An 11,044-nucleotide genomic window follows, 5' to 3' on the forward strand; every position below is an offset into this window, starting at 1 on the left:
TGGGTAAGATTTCTGGACCTAGGGGATACTGAGTATGTCTCAAAGTGCAGATGCGTGGTATGAATACCACAGAGATTTTGGAGGTTTCATTCTTGTGGGGGGGAAAAAAAAGCCCTAGTGATCCAAAATATTTTCTGAAAAACTGATTTTGATTGAAATATTTCATTAATATTTTTCTCCCAGTTTTCTGTCTGTTAAAAAAAAAACAACAAAACCCACAAAAAACCCCAAGACATAAGCAAAGCTGATGCAGTGTTTGGTGGAACTCGTTCCTCTGATGGAATACGGTCTCCTGCAGGATTCTCTAACACTCTGTGTTTCACAGTGTCAGGCCTCATTGTTTTAGAAACACTCGTATTACTTCTTGAACTCTGCACGACACCCTAATGACAAAATTAAATATGTGTAGCACGAGCTGACTTTGGGGAAGCTTGGAAAATGTATTTACAAAGTATGTTTAATCTTTGCCAGTATTATATTTTATGACATAAACTCAGTCTCTAAATTAGAAACCCTCTTTATTCTATTAAAATGTCACAACAATTTCTATCCTTGAGCTTCATTCTTTGGAGCACACCCAGACATGCACATTGTTTTGCTGGTGTTGTTCTCCTTATGCTGGTGACGGAAGTCTAGAATTCTTGGTAAAGAGGAATGAAGGACTTGTCTGGAGCCAAAAATAACTAATGAGGAAGCAAGGAGGAGATTGATAGTGCCTTCCCCCTGCGGGGAACCAGCACAGGCACAGCAGTGGCTTAAGCTGATGTCTTTTGCTTTATAAAACTTAGCTCTCCGAGCTCCCCTTGATCTCTCTTCTCTAAGGTCCCCCAACTTAGATTTCACTTTTCCTGCCAGTGAGGGAACACTGGGGTCTCTGCGCCTTCCTCCCCGCAAGCGGCGATGTGCTCTGCGCTTCTGAAGTCGTATTTCAGCAGATCAGGGAGGAAGAAGCCGCAATATTGATTTGGAAAACTGCATTACATTAATGGCAGCCCCACTCTTGTTGGTTTAATCATAAAAAGCAGTCATGAATGCAGATCTGTTCTCGTGTCTGTTGAAAACTGAAACTTCACTGAAAGCAAAATTAAAGCCCTGATTGCTCAGGCGGTCAATGGAATATCCATTTAAAACTTTCTCATACCAAGAGTAAGGAAATTTATAAAATAAATGCCAATACAAAATGTTACAATTTTAATGGGATCTGAATCAACAAATATTCATTGTTTGTACAACAAACAAAATTTCAGGGAGGCAAAAGGAGCTGCAACCGGGAAAACAGAACTGATGTGCTGAAGGCACAAAGATAAGGCCCACACCTGCTAGACTTCTTTGCACAGGAGTTTCCCACTGCCTCAGCAGGATTTTGGCACGAAGACTGTGGGTGAGGGGTCCAGACTGTGTGTGTTCCCTGAACGGGGCTTTCTTGTAGCTAACTTTTATATAAATGGATTATTGCAATTTGCTTTTCTGCTCTCATGGGATCCCTGTGAGCACCGAGAAACTCACAACGTTGAATAGCTTGTCTAATGATTTTTTGCATTCATGTGGAGTCAGAAGCATGAAAGCCCATACTGTTCAATATCAGTAGAATCTCTTTCCCATTTAAAGTAACTTTAATATTCCCTTTCAAATTCTAGGTGAAACTTCTGAGTTTTGAAGTCAGGAAAACAATCCACAGTCTATCTACACACTGCATGTACTAACATATAAACTAAACAAACACAAGGAAATGACAAAGCAGCAGCTCTTCAACATAGGGGAAGAACAATTATCTAGCAGGTTATTTTTAAGTATGAAGCCCCTTTATCTGTCCTTCAAGTTCCCAGTTGTTTAGAGGAACGTTTTCGGATGCTGCTGGCTTTCCTCTGATGCTGTCTGTGCTCTCTTCCGGGCAATCCATGTGACATTCAGAAATGTATACTCATGATTAGTTAAGTTGCCTGCTGACTGCTTCTGACACCCATGATTATTCAGCATAACAAATTCAGCAATAAAAATACAGCAAAGCAAGTAAAAATCTCACAATGAAGATACGAAGCATTCAGATTTAATTGTTTCCCATAGAATAAGCCGCAAATAGAACACAAATGTAAATATTTACTTTAAAAAATGGTTTTTTTTGCAGCTAAGTCAAGGCACTCCCAAATGCAGGGCAAGTTTTGATCTCAGTTTGCAGGGAGATTACTGCTGAAGTCAGTGGGAACTCTACAGAGGTGAAAAAAAGGGCCTTTCACTCCATTAAGCAAACATTGTGTGTAAGGCTGCACCCCACCGAAGCTGGAGGCTGCAACAGAGAACTTAAAAGATAGCATCTTCTACAAATGAAGGCAAAAAAATAAATTTAGGAGATCACCACCTACAAGAAAGGCCCATATAAAGCTGGCGTGAGCCTTCTGGATGACACTTTTGGAAGTGACATATGTTTGACAGATGGAAGTAATGACAACTGTCTCCTAGCCTGGCAACAAAGGGACAGAGATAGGGAGAAAAAACACCAAAGGACAAAGCTTGACCAAGTCCTGAGAGGAATCTAGCACAAAGAGCTGTTCTTTAATCTACGGAGCAGCAGAATGGTGGGTTGTTTGGGAAGTATCTAGGTATGAAAATGCGTCTTTTTAAGGTGTTTGAGAGTAAAGAGACATAAGACCAAGGCTTCTTGTCAAACCAGCAAAGAAGGTATCTAACTCTGGGTAATGGCTTAGTTCAAGAAGTCATAAGAAGAATCAATCAGATCATTCTTAATATTTCAATGACGATAGCCTCAGACCACATGGTCCAGTAATAATGCAGTGCATGCTCGGAGCTCCTGTCATCCAAGTAACTAAATGACTTTCCTAGAAATGATATAAGCTTCTCGGCAGATAAGTATTATTATTTAAAAGACTGACATGACAATGTGCATGTATGTTAAGAGAATTATACAATTAATGAGCTCTTTTAAAGACGGAGCCAGGACATGACCCAGTCTTCCTGACTCCCAGTCCGCTGTTGATACCAGCTGGACCATTTTCTTTCTTATCCTTTTTATAGTAAATAATCCAGCTGTTTGCCAACACCGTATAGCAGTGTTTTCCAAAATTAGCAGGTGAAATTCTGTGCTGCATCTCCAGGAGATGTGATATAAATGTAGGCCTGGAAGCACTCTCCTTAATGTACACCATCAGTGGTGTGTACCGGACTTTTCAAAGGTATTGCAGCTTAAACCAAATGACCACAACACAAATGAGCACCACTCTTGAACCTGGTGCTTTTCCTCTCTGGTCCCCTTTCTAGCATTCCCCTCTGACAGTATTGGCACAAGTGTCCAGGTTTTACTACTATCTTCAGCAGTACTTTAACCAAAGGAGTATTTGCTGCTGCCAATTTTATGGTTCTCTTTTGATGTGCTGTCAATACTGTATTTGGCATAAGAGACTGAAATGCGGTGAAGGATCTTGCTATCTCCTGCTTTTGAAACCTGAGTTTTCACCTTTTGCGTATTTGTAGGTTATACGTAAAGTACAATCAATAGGTCAAAAAACCGTAAAGTGACTAAGACACTTTTAAATACTACCCTTTGAAATGTCTCCTGTAGTTAAAGCGATGTTAGCTAAATATCACTACCTAGACAAAGAACAGTGAGAGTGCTCTCCTGTCTCTGAGCCTTTGAATGTACACTTCTCAGTGAGTTCATACCACCCACTTAAGGTGAACTAATGCAGTAGAACTTTAGCAGCCAACCTCCTGACCTACCACACTGCTTCTGCCTTCTGATGGTCATGTCACCATAATTATAGAACAGGACATAAAAAAAAAAGGAAACCCTTGTACTTTAATCTACATAGTATGATTTTTAGTAGATGACAAATGCACTGTTGATGTAGGTGACTTAATACAAATACACACATTGCATGTGGTTGAGCCAAGTGGCACGATTTCAGATTCTGACTGAAATGTACTAAGCTGCATGTTTCTGGCGTATCACTACAGATGACAATTGCTAAAAATATCCATGCACTGCACAGATGATAAAGATCAGTTAGTCCAAAAGACCCATGAAGGAACAAGTTTTAAGGGTAATTTGAGACTTCTTTTTGTTTTCATGTTCCAGTAGTCTTTTCCGGTGACTATAACAAACACCACAATGAAGAGAAAAAAGAGCTGGCAATTTTGTGTGTGTAACAAGGTGGGAGTCAGGACAGGCGTCAATTGCTTTCAGATATATCTGTGCCCAGATTTCAACACAACTTTTTCAGGAGAGCGTCCTGCCTGAATCTCACCTCTACACAAGCATCTCCTCAGAGCAAGCACAGACCCTGACAATGCCAAGTAGAAGATGACTTCTGTTTGTGTGAGGAGTGAAAATACATACCAAACGTGGTGCCCCTAGTGTAACAAGGTAAGATTGTCTCTTCCTTGCAACTTTAGTTCCCTCCTACTTGCGCTTAGCACATAGCAGGTGTGGGCTATGCTTTAACCTGGACACTTGGCAAAGACACTGAAACCCAGGCTAGCAGCATCAAACCCAGGCATCTGATTGGTCTGACTTTAGGGCTGTTTCTGGAGCTGGAGGAATGCAGAATACTGATAAATGGCACAAGTATTCCTTTATAAAGGACAATAGAGATAATAATCAGAACAATTATGCAAAACTCACTAAAACTGTCAGGAATTTACAAGTAGGTACTGGTAAATATTCAAGAAGCAATTGGTGGAATTCCAAGTGCAAGTCCTTCTTTTCTAATCCAAACAAAACAGGGAACAAACACCAAGAGACTAATAGAAAAGTGGTTGCACTGATATAGAAAAGTGCAGCTGAAGCAAGAAGCAGTTGCTGAATGTTAACTAATACAGTGTGTTAAGGAAGATCTGTAAAAATAAGTACAAACAAGCAAAATGATAGGTGAGTGAATAAGTCTTTACTCTCAAACTATAGGTAACTCTACTAACATCAGAGGGCACCTCCAGTATCTTCTTACTGAATTTTAACCAGAGAAAAAGCTGTTTGAAAAACAGTGGAAACCACTGTGTGCATGTTTATACTGCTTTTATGAAGTCCTGTTCCTCAGCAGTTTTCTGTCCATCTGTTTCCATTTCATCTTTATAGTTTGACTCAGGGCAGGTCAAAAGAAGGGGGACTTTCTGGTTGTTGACAGACAGTGTAATGCTCTAAGAATGTGCCTCTGCCAGTACCTTCCTTCTGTGCTTGGCTGGGGATGGGGGCAGAAGCATGGTTTATTCTCATCCTACCAATTATTTCCTTCAGGGCTGAGGAGCTGACTTCTGGCTTTGACCAGCCCACTGCATTGATGCCCATTTCCTCCTGCTAGCTTTTCAAACACACGCCTCCATGCTCTGTCTCATGCTGGCCTCAACACACAGTAGAAGCTCTCTGTAAGCATCAGCAGAGCTGCCTCATAATCTTTCTTCAGTCCTCCCTTAAAACACTCCTCTTGCCACATTGCCTACATGAGTTTGACGAGACCTACCAGATTGACAAATATTTGTTTCATCACCTCCTTAGGCTTGTTATCCTCTCTGCTTTTCTGCCTATCTGCTACATCTTTTCCTAAATTTAAACTCTGTTTTTGGGAGCCAGGGCTGTCTTCAGATGTGCTATTTAAACCAGGCCTCATACAAAGAAAGACTGCCATTCCTGGCATGGACACCTTGGCTCTCCAGCACAATACAAATCAAACATGGCAGTTGTTAACGTACTAAATTCAGGCTTTGCTGGATTTAGATCTACCCCTAGAAACGTCCTTTATGATCAGGACCAAAGTCTTAACAAAGGATGCTAAGGTCCAGAGAGAAAAGATGAACTATGGTTTCACATACTTTTAGCAGCCTGGATGATGCAGGAGGCATGTCTGTCTTGCACCGGATCCTGCTCATCATCTTCATACCACTCTCAGGATTAATGAGTTTTGTGGCAAACCCATGCTGTGCATCCCCGTGGGCAGGCCATCACGTGAGGAGCAACAGCTAAGGACTAGACTAGCATTTAGGCTTCTTACTGCCATTTAAGTGACCAAAATACCCCAATCCCAATAGGAAGGGAGGCTTACAAATATGAGTTATTTTCTAAAACTGGTACTCCCTGGTTACTCAGGCATAATACAGGCAGACAGTAACCTGAGTATTTGCATCACCTTCATCAATGGATGATATACAGCTTTCCTGAAAGATCAAGACACTTCACAGTTACACTGCAGTGCTAAAAGGGTACACCTCCACTTCTCTTCAGTGGTGCACTAGGCGATGTCTCACCAGTTCTTCCACAACCTGGCTTTGCATTTGGAAAAGCATTCGAGTCATAAAAGTCAATACTTACAGAAACTGTGTGGGGAGGAAACAACCGTGAAACTGAGCTGTGGGTGAGGGTGGGTGGGAGGTAGAATCAGGATGCAATCACTTGGGAATGGACTCTCTGAGTCCTCCCTAAGCACTGTACAGGTCTTGGTGGATGGGATGTGTTTCTGTCAACACCACAGGCTCTAATCTTATTGTCCACCTTGCTTATCAGATCCTGCACGCTAATACAATATAACTGTCCTTAGATCACACAGATATGAGCGGCTGTGCTAAAAAGGCCCAGCTGGGCAGTTTCCTCCGGTGTTACAGGAGTGGTGGCAAACAGCTTCAGACATTTTTAATAACAGAAGTTATGAATCTCTACCCTAGCAATCCACCTGTGAACAAGGACATAACCAGTCCACAGGACTACTCAGTTAAAATAGATCAGCTGTGTTTATTGAAGGGCTGGTCAGGTCAGTGGGAATCGGCTGAGAGGCACTGTGCACACTGCTGTGGCTGCAGCCCTGCCAAGTACCAACCTGGAGCTCAGATTTCCCAGGTAGAAACAAAGACGGTCCAGATTAGCAGACCCCCTGCAGAGCTGCACAAACTCACCGCTGAAACCTGACCCTTGAAATGTCACTATTTATTAGTACCTGAGGGGCTGGGTGTTAAGCAAATAGAGCTAAGTACCTGAGACTGCCTGCGCCCTGCTAATGTATTTCTGGGTTGGGTTAAACTCTGTGAGTGCACTAGCTGCTTTTCTTTCAACATGAACATAAAGAAGCCACCAGCTCATCTGGAACAGGAGGGACCTCCACCTCTGCTGAAGTCACAGTGGAGCTGGAGTGGGGATGCCGATGCAATATGACAGTGCAGGAGATAATCTCACTTGTGTTTCCGTGTGCCTACAGGGAATGCAGCAAAAAAGATCACAGACAGGAAAGGCAAGGAGACCACAGCAAAAGTTCCAGATCCTTGCAAGTAGCTGGAAAAGCAAGGTTTCCTGACTGAGCATCTCAGCGTTGTGGGAGCACTAATAGCTTAACTGGCCCTGTCCAGCCTCACCAGGAACCAAGCCTCTACCATGTGCCCCATTTCAGGCCAGGCCTCTAGACATCCATCTGAACTGTGATGTTGGGATACCAGTCTCCAGCACCACCACAGCTGTGCTCAGCAATTCACCCCCTTGATCCTGGCCTGTGGACTGACTTTCTGGCTTGACGTTGAGCCCACCTCACCACCACAGAGGTGCCCAATGATCTGGACCCTTGGCTGAACCCAGCTGTTCCCAGCTGCCCTGCTCCCTGCCTGGGGTGAAGTCCTGCCCTGGTCCCCTGCTACCTCTGGCTCCCAGGAAGGTGCTGGTCCAGGCAGCACCCTGGCAAAATCCTATCCAGAAGCATGGGTCCGCAACGCCCTTGCTTGATTGCAGCTGGGCTCAGGCAGCATTGCTGGGTAGGATTTTTGTGAACAGGGACCTCTTGCATCTGCAGATGTCTGGTTTTGCCAGTAATTTCTCAGAGAATGCACAGGACCCGGAATTTTGTGTAATTCAGTTGAGAAAGTGATGCACAGCACACAGCTCTGCTTTCACTGAGGTGCTGTTACATGCATGCTGACAAGAGCAAGAGAGGTGCCTGCTTTGACGGGAGCCCTTATTCTTTGTCTCACAATGTCCTTGCTTTGTACGGGCTCTCTCCCCAAAGGGATTTTCTCTTCTGCAATCTGATCCTTAGCTAGTAGTTTGGCACCAAAACCTCTCCATGACACAACACAGGACTATGAGGCACGAGTACAATGAAGCTTTGTATCCATCTGCCCTTGCTGAAGAAATGGAGAGCCCCAGCTCTTCTGCTTGTCATAGCTAATAGCTGGTAACAGGTCCTGACATAATGAAGTGACTCCTGTTGGCCTTACAGGGCATGGAACACAAGCAGTGTCCAATCTTGATGTTGGTCCCTTTCATAATCTGGTTAGATTAGCAAGGAGTCCTACCTCCTTTTCTGCACATGTTTTCCTATGGGAGGTAATGACATTTTGACAAAGTCTGGTAATTTTCTGCATTACTTTGTAGAAAAGGTAGAGGGTTTTCATTACAAACTCCCAAAATACTGAGGGTCTTCTCAGAGGGATTTGCTGGTGCTGATAATTATAGGTTCCAATTGCATTGATCCCTTGGTGTTTTTATGTTTAATAAATGAACTTTTTAAATATTGTTATGGGTGTTTTAAAAGTTTCTTGGAGCTGGGACAGAAGAGTGGGTTAGCAGTAAGGAAAAATGGTGGAAATGGCAATGCTTCTCCATCAAACACCCCCAGGATACCTGAAGCCAAAGAAGTTGAGAGAGAAGACAGGTAGAAGGTGAAAGATACGGTCAGAGGTGTTAAATCAACCCATAACAGAAGAGCGAAAGGGGGATGTTACCACTTCACTGCTGGCATCTAGAGGGTTTCATACCCCCTAGCTTGCAAGGGAGACCACTGGACTCTGAGCTACTCCTAGGAAGTTCTCAGTAATTATTCAATATACAATGTGTTAGCTGCATTTGGACAGAGATGGGTATGGTGCATTGTGTCAGAAGGCCTGGTTGAAATACATTGATACTAACTCTACAGGAACCGGTTTCTGCAATTTTTGTCAGGGCAAATTGCCACAACTCTAAGTGGGAATTTTGCTTACAGCCTTAGGATGGGCTTCAAATGGTATTTAGGTGCTGAAAGATGGAGTTAGGCTTCTACGAGGACTTTCAGAAACATTGTCTGCTTCATGAAATCTTACTTGGCAAGTGTCTGATTTGTTTGGCACTTAAATTTCTCAGAAATCTGGCACTGTGCAGGTAATAAATACAGGGAAATAATGGGAATTCAGGTTGAAAAAAAAGCAGTGTTGGTTTTTACAGTATCAGGATTGGTGTGCTGTTAAACTGTTACTGCAGTAAACTCAGGGTCTCTCACAAGGTGCAAGGAAACAAAGAATGGCCACCTAAAATAAAGAGAATGAAGGAAATGCAGGAAGTCCCCATCGTGCAACTTCAGATGATTTACTTTTGACTTGGTTTACTTTTCTTCTTTTTAAAAATCTCTTCTCTAGAGAATTATTAGATGAATGTAGAAATTGTGTATATCCATCTTCCTATGCATCTGCAGAATGAGAGATGTGAAATAACATAACAGATGTTCTTAAAACCGGTGAGGACAGGCACTTGTTCAGGAAGGTTAACTACATCCTGCAATGCTGAGCAAATCAAACTGCACAAAGAGGGGTGTCAGGAGATTGTAGCATGTCCTAATCATGAGCATGAGCCTGCAGTGTTGGGTTCTTTCTTTTCTTTCTTTTTCCAAGGATGAGAAATAGAATGGTTCTTGAATATGTAGATCAGTATAATTTAATTAGCTTTTATGACCAGGACTCCTCAGAGATAACCATAAAAGTCAATTAGACTGTATTAAAATGCAGCCATTTCCCTGAAGCTTCTGTGAAACAGCCTTTGCTTATTCAGGAAAATGGTAAAAATCTAGATATCTGATCTAATATAAAGAATAGCTATGTAGAAAGAATGTTGTTGCCCTTTTTGATAGAACAGATTTCCTTCTGCACTTCCCCAGTGCCTGAAATGCATTGTAATGTAAGGTTATACCTCAAGTTTATTCATTTATATGCTGTACTGGCCAGCCCGTGTTACAATATGATCTCGCAGTCCATTTAAAATTGGATTTGAAGAAGATGGTTAGCAAAGTGTCGTGCCTCTGGGCAAAAGATTATTATCTGCAGGAATCAGGAAAGGACTGTGTCCCAGCTGTACCCCCCCTCCTAGCTCCAGATGTTACACACTCACAGCTGGCTGAGCACACAGGAAGATGTGCAAATAGCTATCCATGCAGTCAGATATCACGTCTTAATTGATGCCTTCTTTCCTCACCTGTTCCTCTCTATACTGTAACCAGATCTTCATCTATGCAGTGTTTAAGAGCAGCTCTGAGGTGACACTTGGTGACCATCCATCATTTACCTGCTTGGTCTGTCTCCATCTACCCTATCATATGGTCATGAGTAGTCCATACATGATGGCCTTGAGATGAGGTCGCCTGTTACTCCTATGGGCTTGGTCTCCTGTGCATCCTGAACTTCAGGTTGGTGCTGAAGCAGAGGGGTTTGAGGGCAGGAATCACAATTACATTTTCAGTATCTCTAAAGAACATAGCAGACATACAACTATATTACAAAATATTGAACACTTAAATTTTAGGTTTGCTCTTTTTCCTCTGAACATTGTGTCCTGGCCATCACGAAGAGCAAGATTCTACTTTTAATTGGCCTGATCAAGTATGCACTCCCTTACGTATTATTATGCCTGCTAATCCCAGGAATGGCTTATATTATTCCTGCAGATATGGACTACCCAGAGCAGAGGTGGGGAGGGGTTAGCAGCCTGCAGCTATAATATCTTGCCCACTGGCGGTTTGGTCTTGAGAGAATGAGTAGCAGAGCAGCTGGGCAGTTTCCCCATCATCACCACATGCATCTGGCCCTGAATTCCAGCAGAGCCTTATTTATCTCATTAGCTCATTAGACCTTTCAAGCCTCCATGCTTATCTCAAAAATAAATATTTGCTGTACAGCACGTCACACTGCCTGGTATTATGTTCTCTGTGTAAAGAAAGCCCTTGCAAAACAGACCACAAAGAGCTTGTTGTAGATTTGTTATGAGAATCTTCACTCTGGCTTCACCTGATTTTTACAGGTTAAAGTTCCAGAGTTGATGCTG

Source organism: Neopsephotus bourkii, unplaced genomic scaffold (genome assembly GCF_033783945.1).
Source record: "Neopsephotus bourkii isolate Nb327-2 ecotype Australia unplaced genomic scaffold, CSIRO-AGI_Nbou_v1 NB_1423, whole genome shotgun sequence".
NCBI classification, from domain to species: Eukaryota; Metazoa; Chordata; class Aves; order Psittaciformes; family Psittacidae; genus Neopsephotus; species Neopsephotus bourkii.